The sequence below is a fragment of the Physeter macrocephalus genome, chromosome 11, assembly GCF_002837175.3.
Source record: "Physeter macrocephalus isolate SW-GA chromosome 11, ASM283717v5, whole genome shotgun sequence".
Classification (NCBI taxonomy): Eukaryota; Metazoa; Chordata; class Mammalia; order Artiodactyla; family Physeteridae; genus Physeter; species Physeter macrocephalus.
Window position 1 is genome coordinate 72191222 of NC_041224.1, and position 22468 is coordinate 72213689.

Below are 22468 nucleotides of genomic sequence, written 5' to 3' on the forward strand. Positions count from 1 at the left end.
TGTAGTTATGTGGGCATGTGATACCACACATAGATTTAATGCAGTAATTAAAAAGTATTGTTCAACTTCATACTTTCAGTTATTCTAGCCAAAACCTCAGTGTCATCTTTTACTCCTCCCTTTATTTCACACTTACATCTGACCTATTACCAAATCCTACAGACTATAATTTCAATACGTATCAGTAATTCAGCCACTTCTCACCAACCTGATAGGCCTCACCTTGTCCAACCCACCATCATCACCTCCTATCTGTATTGCTGTAATAGCCTGCCAACTGGTGTCTTGATTCTGCCCTTCTCTTTCAATCTACGATCAACATGGCAGCCAGAGTGATCTTGCTAAAACCTAAGTCAGAACCTTCCACTCTGCTCAAAAACCTTCAATGGCTTCCCATCTCACTCAAAGGTAAACGTCAAACTCTTTATTATGACCAAATGATCTGTATCCTACATTCCCTTTCTGACTCGATTTCCATCATTAACTCTTCTACAGCCCCACAGGCCACCTCACTGTTCCTCAAACACATCAGGCACTCTCCCACTTCAGTGTTTCCTTATTCACTACACCCTTTGCCTGAAATGCTCTTCCCCCAGTCATCCACAGGCTAGCTCTCGCATCTCCTTCAGTTCTCTACTCAAGTTATCATCTCAGTGAGGTTTTCTCTGGCCACACTAAAATTTGCACTCATCCCCTGCACTCTCAAATACTTCGTATGCCACTTCCTTTATTTTTCTCCTTAGAAGTACTATGCAACATACAATATATTCTACATATCTTGTTTTTGATGTTTATGATCTCTCTTTCCCTACTAAGTTCCATGAAAACAAGAGTTTTGGTGGATTTTGTATACACTGCTGTCTCCACTAGCACCTAGAAAAATGCCTATGACATAGTAGGTGCTCAATAAATATTTGCTAAATGAATGCGGTAGATGCACATGTAACCACTTACATGGAAAAGATTTCTATAACAAATAAGAGGGGAAAAAAACAAGTTGTACAGAAAACAAGTTCAGGACAAAAATCTATACACAAGCAATGAATAATGTGAAAACAAAATTAAGAAAAATTCCATAAGCAATAACATCAAAAAGAATGAATCTTAGGAATATATAAAATACATTTCTTTTGAACAGAAGAGGTGTAAGACCTGTACAACGAAAACTACAAAACACACAAAAAAATTAAAGACCTAAATAAACAGAAAGACATCCCATGTTCATGGATCAAAAGACATAATACTAAGGCAGCAATATTCCTCAAATAGACCTACAGATTCAACACAAATCTTATCAAAATCCCACCTGCCCTTTTTGCAGAAATTGACAAGCTAATCCTAAAATTCACACAGAAATTCAAGGAACCCAGCCAGCCAAAAAAAGAAGAGCCAAGTTTGAATATTCATTTTCCAATTTCAAAACTAACTACAAATCTACAGTAACCAAGAATGTGTATTAGTGGCTGAAGAACAGACATACAGATTAATGGAAGAGAACTGAGAGTCCAGAAATAAATTCTTACATTCATGGCCAAGTGATTTTCAACAAGGGTACCAAGACAATTCAATGGGAAAGAATAGTCTTTCCAGCAAATGCTTCTGAGACAGTTGGATATGTATATATAAAAATAATAAAGTTGGACCCCTACCTCATATAACACCATATGCAAAAATTAACTCAAAACAGATGACAAACATAAATGTAAGAGCTAAAACTACAATACTCTTAGAAGCAAACAGGTATAAATCAGTATGACTGTCAGACAATGGTTTCTTATTGGGTTGGCCAAAAAGTTCATTCGGGTTTTTCCGTAAGATGTATGGAAAAACCTGAACAAACTTTTTGGTCAACACAATAAATAACACCAAAGACAACAAAAGAAAAACAAACAGGACTTCACCAAAATGTATAACCTGTGTGCCTCAGAGAAAATAATCATGAAAATGAAAAAACCTTTTGGGGGGAAAATACTTGGAAATCATATATCTGATAAGGGACCTGTATCTAGAACATATAAAAACGCTTAACAGCCAACAATAAAAAGAAAAATGACCCAATTTTAAAACAGCAAAGGATCGAAATATATCTCTGAAGATGGACAATCAGGGCATGAAATGATGATCATTAGTCATTTAGCAAATGCAAATCAAAATCACAAAGATACCTTCACGTCCACAAGATGGCTAAAATAAAAGGGACAGACAATTGGTTTGGCAAGGAAGTAATTAGAAAAAACCCTCATATACTGCTGATGTAACTGTAAAATAGTGCAGCCACTTTGGAAAAAAAGTTTGGCAGTTCCTCAAAATGTTAAACACAGTTAGCTAAGACCCAACAGTTTCACTCCTAGGTATTTACCCAAGACAAGGAATATGTATGTCCACACAAGAGCTTATATATGAATGTTCATAACATGATTCATAATAACCAAAAACTGGAAACAATCCAAAGTTATCAGCTGATTACTGAATAAACAGTATGTGTATACTCATACAATGTAACATGAACCTCCAAAATATCATTTAAGTAAAGGAAGACATACACAAAAGGACATATATTTTATGATTCCATTTCTATGAAACGTCCAGAATAGGCAACCCATAAAGTAAGGAAGCAGATTAATGGCTGCCACTCTTCAGGGGCTGAACAAGGAAAGAATGGTGAATGACTGCTAACAGGTACAGGGTTTCTTTTGGGGATGATGAAAATGTTCTAATTAGATAATGGTGATGGTTGCCAATTGAATATACTAAAACCCACTCTAAAGGGTGGATTTTATGGTACGTGAATTATATCTCAATAAAGTTGGAAATTATAAGAAGTGTATGGAATGATTTTTTATAAACCACCCCAAAAAAGAAAAAAACTACAAGTATCTGTACTTACACCGATGTTATTTGTTTGGTATTCACCAGGTGTTTATATGTTTTTCTACATTTAAATTGAACAACCGTTAAGTTTTGGAATTGGCTAAGAAAGGAAGAGGAAACTTTCACTTCTTTTTATACTTTAAAAATACGTATTTTTTTCTGTATTTCCTTATTCTCAAAAATAATTCTACACACCAATATTTGAGGGGAGGGGCAACCAACCACGACATATAAAAGGCTCTCTGGAAATATGAAAGTTCTAGGATTTCTGGTTTTATGATTTACAGGAATAACCTAACATTTAAAATAGAGGCTGTGCTGGCAAATCTCGGTGTATGGTCACTTTATATACAGGAGTAAAATTTTAGGATCACAATCACTGTGCATTGGAAAAGAACGGAACTCTCTAATGTGACCCTTGGATCTCCCCTCTCTCTGGGTTCTGTGAACATTTTCAAAAGTAAACAAACTATGCTTATTTACCTGTCTGAAAAACTATAAAAGGTAAACTCATGATCTGCCAACATTAAAATGCTATCTTTCCCCAGTGTTTACTTAAGTGTTTATTATGTGACTTACTAGCAGTGAGAGAATCTTATCTCAGTGTAGATCCCAAGTGTCATCTATGGAAAGCCTTTAAAAATTCCAAATTACCAGAATTATTTCAATTTCCTGACTTTAATTATAAATCACTTATTGCAATCAACAATTCCATGATCTGAAAACAGAAGCAATGTGCCACACACAGTCCCAATGACTTATTATTCTGAAATTTTCCTCTGGGTTCTTTCTGCACAATAGTTAAATTGAGTTCAATCTTACATAGAACTTAACCTAAAATTAAACACAGAATTACATTAGCATTCAGCACACACACAAAAAATATTTATAATGCAATATACTAAAATAACTAAAGGTAGGTGAGTTTTCCTAGAAATAATCATGAACACTATTTTATGTTTAATTTATTACATTTCATTTGTCTATCAAATGTAGCATCTAAAGTCATAAAATCTGAATTAAGGATAAAAGACCATTAGCTTCTAATTTAACTTCAAAATGCTTTTAAAAATTCACAACATATAATTTTAAGTGAACTAGACTGCATCTGTTAAAAGACAGAAAATTGTTTTTCTGAAGACCATCCATACTCGAAGGACATAAATATTAAACATTGAAAACATTTAATTTTCTATTAATGTCTAGTAAAATACTAAAGTGTAGCCTAATTACACATTTTCTTCTGAGCAGTTACCAACTGGAGTAATATTTCTCTAACTGGAAAAAAAAATGCAATTCTGATCAATCAGTAAATGAACATTCATTAATCCAACACTCACAAATGCCTGAAACTGCACATGAAAAAAAAATGAGACCAACATTTATTTTTCTCATTGAATCTTCAATTCAAAAGTAATTATTTAATGTCAGTTGAGCTAAGTACTTATTCAGGAAACACAGAATTCAATAACCATACCATACAAGAAAGCCCTAATACTAGTAAGTACAAAGAGATTCTAAAAGGAAGGCTTCCCTGAGTAATATTTAGGCTGAGCCCTACAGGACAGATAAAATTTGTTGGCTAACTGTGTTCTAGGCAGACTGAAATGCACTGGGCAAAAGGTTTGCAACAAGGAGCCTGGATAGTTCAAAAAACTGAAAAAAGGCCAATATTGTTAGGTGGTTCTGAACAAAGGAGAGTGTGAATTAAATCTGAGGAGGCAGAGAGAATCCAGATCAGATGGGACCTTGTAGACCATTAAGGATTCTGCATTTTATTCTAAAAGCCACAGAAAGCCAAAGAATAATTTTAAACAGAATGTAACAAAGTTAGACTTGTATTTTTAAAAGTTCACTGGAAAAGACAGATTTGTTTATAATAATCTAAAAGAATTATAAACTAATAAAACTGATGGAGTTCACCCAAGTTAATGGATACAAAATTAACACCAATGATCAAATGTAACACAAAAAAGATCCTATTTACAGTGCAAAAAAATATGTATAGATCAAATATCTAGGAATAAATTTAACAAGGTATGTATAAAAGGAATTTAGGAAGAAAACTAAAATACAGAATAAATGGCAAGATAAACTATGTCAATTCTCAAGTTAATTTATGTATTCAATGCAATTCCAATTAATATCCCCAAAGAAACTTGATACACTGGTTTTAAATTATTATGGAAGAGTGAAAGGCTAAGAATAAAAGTTCTGAAAATGAATAAAGGAGTAGGCTGACTCAGACTTCAAAGCTTAATATAAAGCTATTTGAAATAAAAGAATGTAGTACCAGTATTTAAAAACAAAAAATTAAAATCAAACCCAAGCATTTGGCAGATGATACAGGTGATATTTAAAAAAAATTAATGGGGAAAAGATTCAATACTTAATGTTGGGACAACTCGTTTTTCATATAAAAAAAAAATTGATTCCTAATTCTCTCCCAGATGGACCTAAATGCAAAAAAATAAACAACAAAAACCTCTCAACTATTAGCAGACAATATTAAAAGGGGATTTCTTCAATAAAAAACAGAAATCATAAAAGAGAAGACTCATGAGCTTCACTTCAAAAATATATCCCAAAAGAGAATATCATAGTGGACAATAAGTAGGGTTTTATATTTTATTCTTATTCTGATAACTTTCCCGGCTGCATTATAAGTAAGAATGTTGGATGAGATGATCTCCAAGATCCTTTACAACATAAATGTTGTATAGCATGGTGTCTCTTATTTTCTTTTAAACCATTTCTTTAATTTATGAAACATTTAGAACATACAGAAAATAATAAAATTCATATCCATATATCCACCACCCAGAATTAATAATCAAGGAAATACTAAAATGAGAGTAATATTTTGCTAAAATTTCACACCCATCAAATTTGCAAAAGTTTTTAAATCTGACAATCTCAAGTATGGGCTAGGATGCTGGAAAAAGAGATGTCCGTACACTGCTGATAAAGTATATACTGACATAACCATTTTAGAGAAGAATATAGCAACATCCAGTAAATTTATTCATAATCTATTTCCCAGCAGTTTCACTTCCATGAATCTTCCCAAAGAAATATGTGCACAAAGAAATGTGTCAACATGATCACTGCAGCATCGTTTATAATAGCGAAAAAGGAAACAACTCAAAATATCCATTAGTAGTGGGACACATATATTTGATATATCATACAATGGAGTACTACACAGCAGTTAAACTAAATAAACTAGAGCTACATGCATCAACATACATACCCCCAAAAATAGTTAAAAAAAAAGCTGATGAAAGATAATACAGTAACAATACCATTTTGTAAAAATTTTTAAACACAAAATCCAACATCATATATAGCATTTACAGATACAAGTACACATATACAGTAAAAGTATAAACAAGGATATGAAATTCAAGAACCTCGGGATAGTTATTACCTTGGGTAAAGAGAGAGGTAATAGGACTTGGGGGTGAGGTGGCTACAAGTGCATATGTAAGACTGCATCTGGTTCGCTAAGGATCAAAATTGGCATAATTTATAGTTCTGAGTGATGGGTAAATGAGTACCTGCTATATTATTTACTCTGTTTTAAATGTTTTTTAAATTAAAATATATACATATATTTTAAAAAGAAAAAAGTGAGCATATAATATCCAAGCCAAAAATTACTTTGGAGATCATCTAAACCAACCTACTTCCTTTATAGAAGAACTAAGGAAAGATATCAGAATAAGAACACAAAATAAATACTATTGTAGTCATCGCCATTTTAAACACATACTATGTAGCTAAAAAAGCACTTAAGGCGATTAGACCTTGATCGCTGGAGAGAAAACCTTGGTAGGCTGAATAGTGATCAGCCCCAATTTCTCAAAATCTGGTGTCAGCGAGTAATATGGAATGGGCATGTGCACACATGCGCGCACACACACACACTCTCCTAGGAGTGCCTTGTCAAATTCAGCACAGGAATAGGCAGTAAAGTGGGCCTCTGGCCCACTGTCCAGGCTGAACCCTAGTCCATCTTTACTTAAAATTACTTGAAGTTCTGAGGCCTAGAGGATTGTTCCTGATCATACTTCATAATATCCTGATCATAGTTCATTACCCCACAGCAGATATCTAAAAGAAGTCCTGAACTAACTAAAAACTAGTTCATTCATCCAGCACTTATAAATATCTAAAACAGCACATGGGGGAAGAAAAAAAGAGAGAGAGACAGCAAATATTTAGTGTTCACACAGAATCTTCAATCCAGGAGTAAATAGTTTAATTTTAGCTGAGATAAGTGACCTATCAATATTTTACAACTGGGATCCATCTATTTTTAAGTTCGCCCCTCCCTACCCTTCATCTACCCAAAACATGGAAGAGGAATTTTGAGGAGGGAGGAGACTGACTCAGATACTGAGTTAAATGAACCCCTAAGATTTTACTTTTTATTTTGAAGATAATATGAAATATAGTACACTGGGTAGTAATTAAATTTAAAGAAATAATGATTTTAAATGCAGAAATCTAGTTTTATGTATATGCAAGTCTAATGTTTGCTCAGCTTTTCTAACATATTATACTTAAATGTTCTCATGTCAAAATTAAAGTCAACTTTTAAGAAGCAGTTCCACCCGTTTACAAGGCAGAAATAGAGACAAATGTAGAGAACAAACGTATGGACACCAAGGGGGGAAAGTGGCGGGGGCGGTGGCGGTGGTGGGATGAATTGGGAGATTGGGTTTGACATATATACACTAATATGCACAAAATAGATAACTAATAAGAACCTGCTGTATAAAAAGTAAAATAAAATTAAAAAAAAAAAGGCAGTTCCATTTTATCAAGCACAATGTACCCCTACGTTAGCTACCAAACTTTATCCATTTAATTTCCTATTTTCCTTCTCTGTTCTTTAAACATGTTTGATATGTGTCCTAGTCCATTTAGGCTGCTTATATAACGAAATACCATAGACTGGGTGGTATATAAACAAGAATTTCTCACAGCTCTGGAGTCTAGAAAGTCCAAAATCAAGGCACCCGCAGATGTGATGTCTGGCGAGAATCACCTTCCTGCTTCATAGATGGCCATCCTCTGGCTAGGTCCTCACGGTGGCAGAAGGGAGGGAGGGAACTTTTTGGAGTCTTTTAAAGGGCACTAATTCCATAATGAGGGCTCCATTCTCATGACCTAATCAACTCGCAAAGGCCCTACCATCTAATGCCATCACAACAGGGGGTCAGGATTTCAACATACGAATTTGGGGGCTGGGGGAACATAAACATTCTATAACAATAGGTTACAGACATAGCAAAATGTGTAAGAAATTGAATATGAATGAAGCAGCTTAACTAATTAGGGAAGCTTTTCATTTCTTAGGAGCTCTAAATTTCGATTATCTTAAACAGCAGTTTTCTATCACCAACATGGAATATGGCACATTATCAGCTCACTTCAGAAAACTAGAAAAAATGTTACCTAAATATTCTTTGTGTGAAATGGGATTTATTAATTAGTATACATGTCACATACAATAGGTGTTCAAAAGACAAGTATTTTTTTAATTCTCAAAACAAAAACTTTATTTAGGTATAAAGATAAATATTTAGTATCCTTATTCATGGCACACTGTAAGGTTATCAATATTGGCAAATACACACACAAGGCACAATAAATAGAATTCCTAAGAAAAAAGTACTAAGGTAATTAATAAGCTGGAAATAACCCAAATTTCTCCCTGTGACCCATTAGCTTTATATAGAAAACACTGCTGGGCATCTCATCCTTTCCCTTCCAAAGAACAGGATTATGCTTTACATATGATAAAAGATAGGAAAGTATTTGTTGTATGAAGAAACTCCTGTAGTGGTACCTGCAGTGCTAGAGCTATCATCTGAGAAGAAAATAAAGAACATCCCTTTTAGAAAGGGTGCTAAAGAGTGCAAGTGACAAAATGTGACATTTGTCCATACTGAGTGGTACATACACGGTTGTTATATTATTCTTTGTACTGTTTGTATGTTTAATTTGGAAGGAAAATTCAGAATTTACGCTGCATCACAAAGAATATAAAAATAAATGAGTTAGCATATTGGCTACAGCTCACAAGGACAATTAATCCTAAGACTACTTTCTCACATTCAAGAAGGAGACTGCTGAGGTAGAAGTCTGTTAGAAACTTTAAATGGATAAGCCATTCTTTTTGATACAAGGAGACAAAAGTCAACAAATGAAAAGAATATGTGTAAAGTACTGGTAGCATCTTCATTCAGCCCCTAGCTATGTAATCTGTGTGTAGTACTACTTGTCTCAAATGTGAAAAGGAACATTCTGAATTACTGAAAGTATGAAAAATGGGCACCTATTAAGCCCTAAAAAAGAGCTACAAGCCTGCATACCACAAAGAGACAGGTCAAAAAAAAAAAAGTTTCATGTTTTATTTCTGTAACATAAAGGGATCTGTGCTTGACTAACCTCATCTGCTCCCAAAGTGTACAGAAGATCAACTTCTGGAACACAATGAAAAGTTCAGACACCACAGTAGTCTCCACACTGGCAAGCCAAGAGTTTCATTGAAAGAAGATTTTTATCCTACTCGGGTTAAGTGTTCAGGGCTCGTACACCACCTCCTTCCTTTATTTGCAGCACAGATGTTGACTTTAATTAATGAAGTCTTACTTAGGATTCTCTTCCACAATCCACATATGACATCTTATATGAGATTCCAGATAAGACTTACTAAAACTGAACTTCAGGAATAATTTTATCTAGTAAGGTTCTAAGTCTCCAAAACCTCTTTTCCTTTCAGGTCAACCTTATGATTCACTTGCCTTTATCACATTAACAGGAGACGTCAAAAGTAAAGCAAATTACAGAAGTGATTTGACTTTGGACTAATAATACCGAATAATGTATCACTAACTATTAAGATCTACTGTTTATTTCAAATGTAGTTACCAAATATAAAATAAATTCACATACTAAGTATTTCCAAAAATAATATTTCTATGGAAAGGTTAAAAATGTTAGTAGAGAAAAGCATGAAAATATACCAAGGTTCTAACCGTCTGTCCACCACCAACCAACCTGTTTTCTTGGGCAAGTCACTAAATCAGTTATAAGGTCACTTTACAGACTACCATTAATTTACTTTTTCAAGAATGATCTCATTTGAAAATCATTCCTCAGAAACAAAGCAAGTATCACCTTTACTTGACAGAACAGAGCCAAGGCTTAGAAAGCTAAACGGCCTACTCATGCCCAGCTAGGAAGCTAGAGAAGAAGGATGAACCCACAATCTTCTGACACCAAAGTTAGTGCTTCTTCCTCCACATCAATGGTTCTCCATGGCTTTCGTTCACAGAACCTGTTGAGACTCTGAAGCACTTAAAATTTTATATATAATTTTAGGGCGTTCACAGTCACAAGGCTTAGAATCAAACAGTAATAATTGTCAGCTAAATCTCATGTGCAAACAGCAGTAAAAAAAAAAAAAAAAAAGTACTAGCCTTATTTCATTTTCAGATAGACCTTATACTTAATTATCTTCTTTTAAACTTACTATCCATAATGGTATTTATGTGTTAAAGATAACAGATAGATCAAAGCACTGTAAGCGACAATTTTGAGATTAAATGAAAATGAAAAGTTGGCAAAGAAATTTATCATGTATTTGTAAGTCATCTCATTAAAAAACTATTTATAGGGACTTCCCTGGTGGTCCAGTGGTTAAGACTCCGCACTTCCACTGCAGGGGGCACGGGTTCGATCCCTAGAACTAAGATCTCGCAGGCTGCGTGGTGCAGCCCAAAAAAAAAAGAAAAAAGAAAAAACTATTTATGTAGCATCTTTAAGTATTTCAAACATCTCATGTTTTGGACATAGCATATAGGCTTGTAGATTAACACTATTTCCACTTACTGTAATTTTACCTTATTTTCTTTATTAGAAGAAAAAGCCCCACTTCCTCCAGTAACTGCTAGGGTCAGAAAAGGCATCTTGTTGAAGGTTGCCTTCTACTAATATCATAGAAAACATTCACTTAACTGCAATAAGGTGGGTGGGCATTCTCAAAGCAAAGTAACACTCCTCCCAACAGGTAAGACAGAACATGTACCATTGTGTGCAGAGTCCTGACCTGGAGTCCAGAGGCTCAAAATGTGCCCTGGCTCTGCCACCTGGTGACCTTAAGAAAACTATCTTAAAGCTCTGCACTGCAATTTCCTCATGTGTAAAACAGGAATAGCCCTACTCAGGCTCACAACTTCAGTGAATTTATAACCAGAAGACAGAATGATGACTGTCCCAGAAAAATACCAGAGTATTTACAGGCAACTTGCCAAAGTAAGTTTATTTTTTTTATACAAATACATACACACAAACACTAACACACTATGTGCCAGATATTGGGTGGAGGATTGGGACCAAGATATGAAGTATCTAACATGTGCCAGACAGTGTATAAAGGAAGCAGTAAAACAATCTTCTTTAGAACAGGAGCTGGGAGTAGGAGGTGTTGAGTTCATAGAACTCCTGGAGGAGTGGAAGGGCACCAGGAGAATGGGGCTCCATTATTTGACAGGGTTTCACAAAAAGTGTTATATGGAGAAAGTCACTAGACTATACACTTCCAAAAGACAGAGACATGAGACTTGTCTTTATAGCCCCTACACCAAGCTCAGCTCAGAGTAGCCACAGTAGATACCTAATAAATGTTAGCTGATAACTAAGTCATCCATACTCTGGTAACACACTCTCTGGTAAACACTAGAAGTGCTTGTCCTTAAAAAGTGAGTTCAAAACCAGTAAGCAAAATAACAATGTAAAGGATAATATGTTAAGAGTCCACTGTCTATAAGGTGCTTTGAGAACATTCAGAAAAACTGGGTAGGAAGACTTCAAAGGATAATACTTATTAAGTGCCTATGTGTTAGGCATTTCACATGCTTTAATCCTCACACCTCTGAGTTAGTCTCACCACCCCATTTTACAGATGACAAAACTTGCAGCTCGAGATTAAGTAACTTGCCAAGGGTCAGACAACCAGGGTAAGCCAGAATTAAAAGCAGGATCTAACTCCAAAGCTATTTCCACTATACATACTTTACCTTTACATTTGCAGTGGGGAGAGAGCCGGGACTGTCAAAATCAGCCAAAACTTTGTCGTCCTGAATCATCATGAAAAAAGCATCTAAAACTTCACCCAAGTATTTTACTTGAAAAATCACTTCTGAAAATTGGTCTTCACTCATAAAAATCATAAAACTAATTTTTAAACAGCTGCATATGTATACTTAATGTCATGTTTTTACATTTTGACCTATACAACTACAGGTCTAAACAAAAGGGTACAACATGACTGAAGAACATGACCAGTAATCATTTAAGAAAACAGACACTTACTTGTAAGTGTTTGGGCTGAAAAATTTAGGTATGATCCATAGTTTTATATTATTCCACTGACTGCATATTGAGAGAAACAGCAAATTATTCCAAATATTTTTTTAAGGGGAGAGAGGATTGTTTTTGGAGGGGAAAGAGGAGGAGTCATTTAGAAATGATCTATGGTTTAAGGAATAAAACATTAAATGTTACATGTCAAAGACACTGTAGGTACCCAACAAATCTTGTTAAATGGACTGGGCAAGTGGGATGAGAATGTGTCTTCCTCTCGCTTCTGACTACTTACTTAAGAAGCTTTTTTTTAAGCCATGAAAAAAAGTGTAAACTTAAGAGATATGAAATACAAACAGCATATAAAACTTGTGAAAAGGAATCAGAACATTGTAATTTGTGTCTGTGTAAACTCCTCAGTAACCCAGCAATGTCAGAAGACGGTGTACATGCTACTCAGCACATTAATGCTACTTAGTAAATACTGACACAATAAAACTTTCATAGTTTACATTCTTTTAATTTTTTAAAAACTGTTTTTGGTTTGCTATTTAAAGCATTCCTTTAGTGCCACAGGAGTTTAAGTTGTTGTTTTTTTAAAATATTTATTCATTTGGCTATGCCGGGTTACAGCTGCAGCATGCGGGCTCTTAGTTGTGGCATGCGGGATGTAGTGCCCTGACCAGGGGTCAAACCCGGCCCCCCGCATTGCGAGCTCAGCGTCTTAACCACTGGACCACCAGGTAAGCGCTGAGATCATTATTTCTTCAAGCTACTTCTTGTTTCTGTTTTGTCATGATTAATAATTTCTTTAATGGGTTTCTGGTCATTCTTTGGACTTATCAGCCCATCATTAATATTATATTCTTTTCATTAAAAATGTGATAAGCAGTTCAGATTTACAAGCAGGATCTAATTCCAAAGTTATTTCCACTTCTTTTCATCTTCCTAAACTCTGAACTTTTTTTACATGGTTTACAAAATAATCTCTTAAGTAAGAGTACTTACTCGTCAGAAGTGTGAGATAAACACTTCTCAGCCCTCTTGTCCAAATCACTTGACAACATTACTGGGTATCTCAAGTGTCTTTCACAGGTAACTTTTTAACAGTTGTACTTCTGAACTTTAGGTCGTTTCCACTTCAATCCCCCTTCTCCCCACTGCCCCCAGACAAAATTCTGGGGTAATCTGCTGCTTCTCTCAATATTGCAGATAGTGGAATGATCCGAAATTATGGGTCATACCTGTATTCCTTTCTGACTGATGGAAGGTAACTTCGGACTGTAAATTCCATATGCTATTAACTGACATTTTCGACGGCATCCTAGCCACTTAATAAATATAATAACAAACAGACTTTGTAATGTTTCTTTTTTAACATATCCATAGAACGTTTTAAAAAATTCGGAAACTAAATTATCTTCCAAGGATTCTAAGATTAACCAAACAGCATCCACATTAAAATTATTTTTAACAATTTTATGGATCAAAATGTCTGTCGCATTAAATTCTGACTTTACCAACAAAATCCTCCACATCATGACGAGTCCTTTTCATTTTCTCAACTGGAAAAAAAAAGGGCCAACTGTTTGCAGGTTTGCATTTAATAGTCTCCAGCAAACCCAGTAGCTCACGTTTAATTTCAGAATCGCGATGAGTAATCTGTGAACACAACCCTTGGGCTTGATTTACCACTTCATCCGCCCTCCCTCCCCACCAGTCCACCCCCAAAACCCCAACCCACCAAAGCACACGTCTAAATATTTCTTTACCAAGAAGGCCAAAACCTCGAAAACAGCGAGGAAGAGCTCCCCTTGGAAGGAAAAGGGCAGTCCTTCCCAGCCTGAGGCCCAGGCCGGCCCTGCGAGCCCCACTCCAAGAAGGGCCACCTCTCGACGGCCAGCACGCCCCGCCCCGGGCCCGCTCGTGTCCCCTCGGGCGACAAAACCCTCCCTCCCTGCGGCGCCCAGCCAGGACTGACTGTCACGGCAGGAGCAGCAGCAGCCGCTGCTAGCAGAGGCCTACTTCTGGCACCGGCCTCTCAAGATCGCGCGCGCCCCCAAACACTCGCCCCGGCGGGGGTGGGGGTGTCCCTACCCTCGCCGGAGCCTGCCCCGCAGGGGGACTTGGGCGGCCAAGGAGACGATGGGAGGTGCCACCCGGCCGCCCCGGCCCAGGCCCGGTCTTCAGCCACACTGACCTGTCGTCGCCCCCGCGCCTGGGCTGCGGCCCCCGCAGCAACAGCCGCCTCACTGGTCGTCGCAGCCCTCGCCCGCCGCCTCCGCCCGCCACCGCCTCGTTCCCTTTCGCTGCCGCCACCGCCGGCGCTCATGCGGGACCCGCGCTTCCTTCTCCGGAGACCGAGACCGGGAAAGGAGGCGCAGGAGCCGCAGAAAACCCCGCGCTAGTCGCCAGCCGCCGCTCCGCCGCCTCCTGTCCGCACCGGGGGGCTACGGGACCCGCCTGGCCGGGGCTAGGTGAGAGGTGGTCCGAGCACAGCCCCGAAGAGGAGCCGAGAGGGGCGCCGCCGCCCGCGGCCGTAAGCGCCGGGTCGGCAGAGGTGAAGCGCAAGTCGGCGCGGCGGCGGATGGCGGGCGCCCGAGCCGGTGGAAGGCTACGCGGAGACGGGGAGCGCGAGCAAGTGAAGGGCGGTGTGTCGAGGTTCCGGCGAAGGGGAGTCAGGCTCTATCGTCTCCTGCAGTCACCCCGAGCCCAGCGCCACCATCTTGGGAAAAACGCGGATCTCGGGGCCGCGGCGCAAGCGGGGAGGACTAGCTGGGCGGGCCGAGTATCCCGACAGGCAGCGCGCGCCACCCGGCCGGGCGAGGGCTCCAGGCCTGGACGCACGGACGCGGGGCGGGGCCGCTGTGCGCGCGGGAGGGCGCCGCGCTCTGCCCCGCCCTCCACCGCCGGCTCCGCTCCCCTCCTGCTTGCCGTCGTCGCCAGCGCAGGGGCTGTTGGGAAGGGGAAGTAGCTAGCGCCTCCTTGGAGTCCCACCAGGTTGGTCGCCATATTGGCACTGGGAAGAGGGGGCGATGCCTCTTTTGAGCCACCGTGGTCTGTGGTCCGACAGAAAGCAGGCGGTACACTCCGGAAACCCCCTGGAGCCCGCTGGAGTATTGGCGAGTCCCGTGGTTTACCCAGCCGAGGAACGTACCTGAACTTGGACGCTCCCGATTTTGTTGGGGAATGAATCGGCTCCGAAATTGCGCCAAGGGGGCTTTGATAGCTGCCAGCCCCGCGGTGGGGCAGAACACTCCATATTCTAAGGGTCCGATCCCAAAGAAGCCCTGAGCTGCTTTGTAAACATTGCAGAGGTAGCCCAAGAATGCGGACCAGCTTTCAGGGGACCAAGGTCATCTGCTTAGGACTTTTGCCAACACACGATGTGTCACTAGTTTACATGAAGGTGAAAGCCTGTCTCCTGCAATTTTGACCTTCAGTAGGTTGTCGATAAAGAGAAAGTGGCCCCTTAGTTGACCCCAGCTGGATACAGGCTAATTCTGATCCGTATGACGACTGAATCCATTTAAAGCCGTGCGCCTTCATATTTAGCACCAAGGTCATCATCTTATTTAAAAGGATTTTTTTATGGCTCTGCAACACTTACTAGCAAAGCTGTAATGGGGTCTCTAACAATCCATATCCTTACGGTTTTCAGCTTTTGCTGATAAATCCATAGAATACTGTATGAGATCCCATTCAACTAGTATTCAAACTTTTTATATCAATAATACATAGTGAATTTAGCTGTTATTCTTAGAACATCTTTTCTATATAGTCATATATATGTATATATGTATATACATATATATACTTCCCAACTAAAAAAAAATAGGCTAGTGGAATTTAAATTATTCTAGGACAACTGATGATAAATGACAGTATTAAAGCATACCCAATTTTAACTCAGTTCCTTATTCTTTTTTCATTTTCTTCCATTACAGATTCTCATTTGGAAACTTTGCAGTTATCTTTTATGGGAGAGAGTAGTTAAAATCAGTCTCTTAAGGATTTATCTTTGCATATTATCAAAATAGGCAAGTGTAAATCTTTAAAGACTTTATTAGAGTAAAGTAAAATATTACTACAATATCTAGCATACGAAGATTCTTTTAGCAATTCTACTTCCTCTTAAGTAAAAATTGTCTGAATAATTAAATGTAATTATTTTTTGTAATAACCTGGTATATCAAATGTGGCAGAAAACCATGAGTTCCAAGAAAATTAAAGACAAGAGAAATAAACCTCTTAATTAAATGTCAGTTAAATGCCAGTTCTTTACTAAGATCAAAGAGGATCCCAATTCCTCCTTGAAATCTGGAGAAATTACCCATAGCCCTTTTAGCTCGTTAATATTAAATAGGCATTCTTTTGTGTGATGCTAGTGTCAGACTTGTTTCAAGAACCCACTGTGCTGTTTGCCTTGTCCATGTTCAAATTTCAAAATGTTTGCTGGTAAAAATTACCAGTATGGAACATTGTCAGGAATCCTTACCATACTAATAGTGTTCCATCTCCATATATATCAGTTTTTATGAATAATTTTTTTTCCCAAGTCAAACCCATATTTTTCTTCAGGTACGTTTTACCAGAAAAACAACTTAGTAGCTACCAAGTTAAGTAGTGAATTTGTTAGACTATTGTAGGCAAAATGAGACCCAGTAGTTCCTAAGTTTCTCATTTCAGGTATAAAGAGAAAGGAGCAGTTTATTTTTTTTAGCATTAATTCCTTTAACAAACTTTGAACTTCTACTATTTACCCAGAACTGTGCCAGGCTTTGGAAAACAATAAAAGATCAACAATCCCTATCCTTGCCCTCAAGAACTCACAGTCCAAGAGGAAATCACCAGCAAAATGAAATTTATTTCAGGGTAACCCAACAGATTTTATGGAACAGTTTGCCTCAAATTGCTGATGAAGTTGGTTTTTCAACAAGGCTGTTTTGTTGCTCAAGATTTCTTTTTGATGTGAGTCACAAGAGATGAATCAAAATGCAAAAACACAATTTTTTATTACCAGCATGCCCCTGGGATCAGGAAGAAGCTGAAAGAATGGAACAAAAAATGGTCGGATATGGTGGGATAAAAGTTACTGTTGCTATATTTAGGTTGCATCAAAATGTTACACACTCAACTATTGAAAAAGACTAGGCTTTCAGTATATGAGTAGCTCTCAGTATTTAAGAAAAACTGTTGTAGCAAAATTAATTCCATGAAAAACATTACCTGGCATATGACAAGTGCTCAGTAAATGTTAGTGCTTAGTAATAGCTGTAGAGATATTAGCATTATCTGTATCATTGTTTATCATTACGGACTTCAGGCATTAACTCCTTCACACCTTCACCCTTATTCCTACAGATTACCGAAATCTGTACTCCCCCTGATCTCCTGTCCTAAAGTATGAGCCATCTTTCTTCCTTTCTACAGCTAATATATATATTATATATATATATGGAGAGAGGTGCTCCTCAAGACTTAATCCCTCAGTCATTCCCTCTCCTGTTCATTAATTCTCCTATTAACTTTGTCCTTTCTGTTTGGAAAAGCTATCAGATTGCCATTTCCTTCCAAGTCTCTCTTCAACTACTGAAATTTAGCATGTGCCCCCGTTTTCTATCAATATATACATTGCTAGTATTAATGTCAGTAATGGCATAATGATCAAATTTAAAAGTTGCTTCTCAATTTTCATGGTATCTGACCACTTTGCAGCTTTCCACACTACTAACCACTATCTACTGGAAGCTGCTCCCTTGGTTTCCATCACCCTGAATTCTCCATCTTCTGTGTCTTGGACCACTCTTTCTCAAGTCTTCTTTACAGAATGCTTGTCCTCTCTGCTTTTGGTTCTCTTCACCCGCCATTATTACAGTCTCTCACAGAACTGTTTATGTATACTCTTTCTCTATCACTTACATAAGTCAGGAATGAAATCTGAGTCTTGAACACTGACCTCACTCAGAAACTTGAGACATGTATCTTCAGCCCCTTATTGAAAATTTGTATTGAATATCCTACAGGCACCTCAAATTCATCCACGTCTGAAATTGAGCTGCTGACTGTGTCCCATTTTTCATCATTAACTAAGATGTGGATAATTGTGGAGAGAAGCAGGTTTTGGAAGAATAAGCAGGAATTGGTTTTTGCAAATGTTAAATTTGAGATGTCTGTATCTCTGTAGTACAGACTGATTGCTAGTGCTAATATGCACTCTACTCTTCATTCATGATAATGGAATATCTAGCCAGATACACAGTTGCCTGTAATAAACTCTCTAAGTGTGGCCATGTCACTAAGTTCTGGCTAGTGAGATGTGAGCAGAAATGATGTGAGCAACTTCCAGATCATACTCTAAAGAAATGAGATGCTCCTTTCCCTTTGTCACTTTCTGATGATTGGAATGTGGTGGGGTTGTGAGCTAGAGCAATAAGATGTGTCCCTGAGGACTTCCTGAGTCACAGTTTGTATACCAGTGAACTTTGGTGTGAGACAGCTACTAACTTCTATAATCTGCCATGGTTACTCTAGATACCTTTCACTGCAGCTGACCTTGTATCCTAATATCCAAACGAAGAAATCAAGGAAGCAGGTGGACATAGGCATCTGGAGTTAGGGGTGAATGAAAGCAAATCATCCTACATTCTTTGACTTGATTGATGACTCTACCATCTGTGGCAGTCCCCAATCATAATGTAAGTAATCCTAGATTTCTTCCTCTTCCTCACTCTCCTGACACTTAGGAGGCAAAGTTACATATTCCTTAAAGAATTGATTTTAGAATTAGGTAGCATAGCAAAGTGGTTAAGAGCATAGGTTCACAATTTATTAACAACTGCAAAAATGCTGGGCAAAATCATAAACTCTGTGATTTGGTTTTCTCATCTGTAAAATTGGGTTGTTGTAAGGATTACATGTTAGTATACATAAAAGCACTTAGAGTAATGCTGGGTATGTAGTACAAGCTCAGTAAAGGTGAGCTTTTTTTTAATCCCATGCAAATTCCAGTTCTGCCGCTTACCAGATATAGAAACTGCAATTAAATATTCAATTAATCTCTCTGTTTCCTCATCAGTGAAGCAGGAAAAATAATAGTACTGACCTCATCCGGCTATTGTGGAGAGTGAACAGGGACAGTACATGTGAAGTGTTTAGTGCCTGGCATGTGGGAAGCGTCCAATAAATGGGAATAGGCACTACTATTACTCTTAATAGCTAGCTGTTATTGTCATTATTATTACAACATCCATTTCCTTCTATATAATCCCACTGCTGCTACCATAATTTAGACCCTTAGTGTTTCTTACTTGAACCAGAATATAAGCTCCAGAAGGGCAGGGCCATTTTATCTTACTCATTATTGTATCACCAACACCCAACACAATGCTGGTCCAAACTTTCCTATTGAAGCATCTCATCATGGAATGTTTTTTAAAGAAACAAATGTGAATCTTATTGCTCTCTTGCTTGAATATAGCAGTGGCTCTTCATAGCTTTCTGGAAAATGTTCAAACTCCAAGAACAAGGCCCACTGGAGGTGGGCCCTGCCTCCCAGCCCCGTTTCCTTCCACTCCCCTCATGGATCCCTTCCTGCAGGGGTACTTTACAGTCATTTGGAGCCCTTTTGCCTACAATTCTTTCTGTCTTTTAAACAATTTCAAGCACCTCCTCTGAGAAGCCTCTCTAATCTTTCCAGGCAGGGTTGTTGCTCATGCCACTTCTTCCTATCATGTCACTTTTCACATACTCTTGGTTTATGTGCTGTGCTTACAATTCTGTCTCCCCTTAAGTTCCTTGAGAGAGGAGAGTGCCTTTGGTTTGCTTTTTGTTCCCAGTATCTATCTCCGTAGCTAAAACCTGGCAAGTCCTCAAAAAGTGTTTGAATGAATGAGCTAATATATGGTAAAGTAGTGTATCTTTGGATATTTCACTTTTCAACTGTGCCAAGCAGAGATACAAGGTGCAGAAGTGCCTGCCTATACAATTTAGTGGGGACAGAAAAATCAGGCAAATAAATTTGTTTTGATAAATTATCAAAGTAAGATATTTTAACTTGTTGTGAACTCCAGCAACTAAGTAAGCAACAATATATGTCTTTTAATCTTTTGGGACCTTAGTATTATTATGTATAAAAGTAAGATAGTGAGCAAGATAACCTACAAAATTCTCTTAAATCTACAACTTATTCAACTACTAAATTTCACTAATTGCACATATATCCAAGACTACTTAAGAAGTCCTTCAAGCAAAAACCTGCAAGTCATTAAATCATGCTTTGACTATGGTCATTTCAGTCTTTGTGCCTGCCTTACCCAACTGGAGAGTAGATGGAAAAGAGGAGTTTTATTGAACAGCGGTTGCTGCATTCACACTGAATTCATGCGTCCAATACCATTTTTAAGACATATCATACTGATCCTAACAGGAACTCTAACAATTTTTTAAATCTAAGGAAGTGCGTTGTTTAAATAAAATCTTGGTTAGTAAAAATAGTGTAGACAACTACACTTACTGTTTTTCTTTGGGATACCTCAACTAAAGAAAATATCTAGCAAGGGAAGAATCGTGAATATAGTTTGCAATTGATAAGCAATATTTTTTTATTCTTGCTTGACACAAGAGAATAAAAAATTATCAAAATGATAAAATTTACTCTTGGAAATTTTTGGTATTCCTTGAAACAAAGCTTGCCTTCTTTTTGTTGTTTTTATTTTTTCTTTGTGACAGTAAACCATCATTATAATGTAAAAAGACAAAGGTTTTTTAAAATTCTAACGTTGATATTATTCTTGACATAAAATATTTTATATTGCTTCTTTTTTTAGTTCCTGCTAAGCATGATAGTGATTGCATCTATATTTCAGTACTTAGTGCAAAGTTCCTGAAAATGAATTCATTTCCACAAATTGCATTTCTGCACCTATTAAGTGCTAGTTGCTTAAATAAATTGTACTAATTCTGACAACAATCTTTGCTATTATGCATTTCATGGATTAGGAAATTCAGCTTAAAATAAGTAACTTGCCTATGTCCCACACCTAAAACCTAGTAGAGCTAGGGTGTAAATCCGTGGGCGGGGGGTGGGGGGGTGGTGTGTGCGTGTTGCTGCTTTCCCAGAAGACAAAGATAAGTTTTTTGAATTTCAAAAATATGTTTCATTGAAATGTTTTCTCAGTTTTCCAGTCATTACTTTAATTCATTGCTTCCTAAAAGTATTATAAGAACAATATTCTCAAATTGTTACCTGAACAGAAAGCTCCTTTTCCATACCCTTCAGTTCAAAACTGGGCTTCTGAGAGCCTCAGCCAGCCAGCACTGCCACCACTCCCTTCCAGTACTCAGTCCTAATTGTGTGACTTGGTGCCAGCTGCTTATCTTCTTTAAGCCTCAATTTCTTCATCTATAAAGGGGATGATATTGTGATGATTAAAGAGACAATGTGCTGCTAATGACTTGGCTCAGTGCCTAGCACCATATAAATGCTCAATAAATGTTTATGAATAAATGGGTGAATGGATTGAAATTGTCTCAATTTGGGATTGCCCCAGAAACAGATCTTGAGAAAATGATTTGGGTACAAGTAGTTTATTTGGGAACTGATCCAAAAAAAACATTAGTAGGGAAGTCAGGAGGTAAGTTAGGGAAGGGAGACAACCAATAAAGGGTGGATTATGAATCAAGCATCCAGTATGGGCAACTAGTATGTATATGTTGTAATTAATAAGTAATCTGAGTGGTGATACTCTGAGAATTGAGTAAATATTTCAGTATTTTACCCACTAGTTTTAGCATCCATGGGTGATCATTGCCTAAATCAACTTTACACTGGTGATTGTACAATGATAAATTTTCCTCCATTCCTTCTAGGTTTATTAGTCGTGTTCTTCAGAAAAGAAGAAATTTTCCACCTAACCACCACTTTTCTTTAGTATTAATATGGATTCATAGCTTCCCTTTTTATCCATATGGCATAATACATTACATCATTATTTTTTTGGTCTCAAATTGTCCCAGATTTGTCCAATTGGGGCCCCTCAAGCCAACTGTGTATCCTTTTGACATGTCCCTATCTGCCTGAGCATTTCTTTGATTTTGGCACAATATAATGTTCAGACTTATTCTGCCCCATTTCAGTCATTTCTCAGAAACCTGGTTCCTTTTAGTAAATCTGGGCACTAGTCATTGCATCTAACTTGTCATTTCTTCAATGGCC

At 37.7% G+C, this 22468-nt stretch overlaps 1 protein-coding gene across 9 annotated transcripts in view; it reads right to left on the bottom strand.

The window, feature by feature from the left end:
* Positions 1–20955, bottom strand: part of UBE3A (ubiquitin protein ligase E3A) — a 103888-nt gene extending 82933 nt beyond the window's left edge. For 6 of the 9 annotated variants that reach the window (XM_024134491.3, XM_024134490.3, XM_028495170.2 and 3 more), the window contains exon 1: positions 14453–14539. The gene's annotated coding sequence lies outside the window, so the exon portion shown is untranslated. Of the gene's footprint in view, positions 1–3450; positions 3473–14452; positions 14540–15409 lie in introns of those variants that run through there. The other 3 variants (XM_007114887.4, XM_055088166.1, XM_055088165.1) reach the window with 3 other exon arrangements.
* Positions 20956–22468: the final 1513 nt, after the last annotated feature.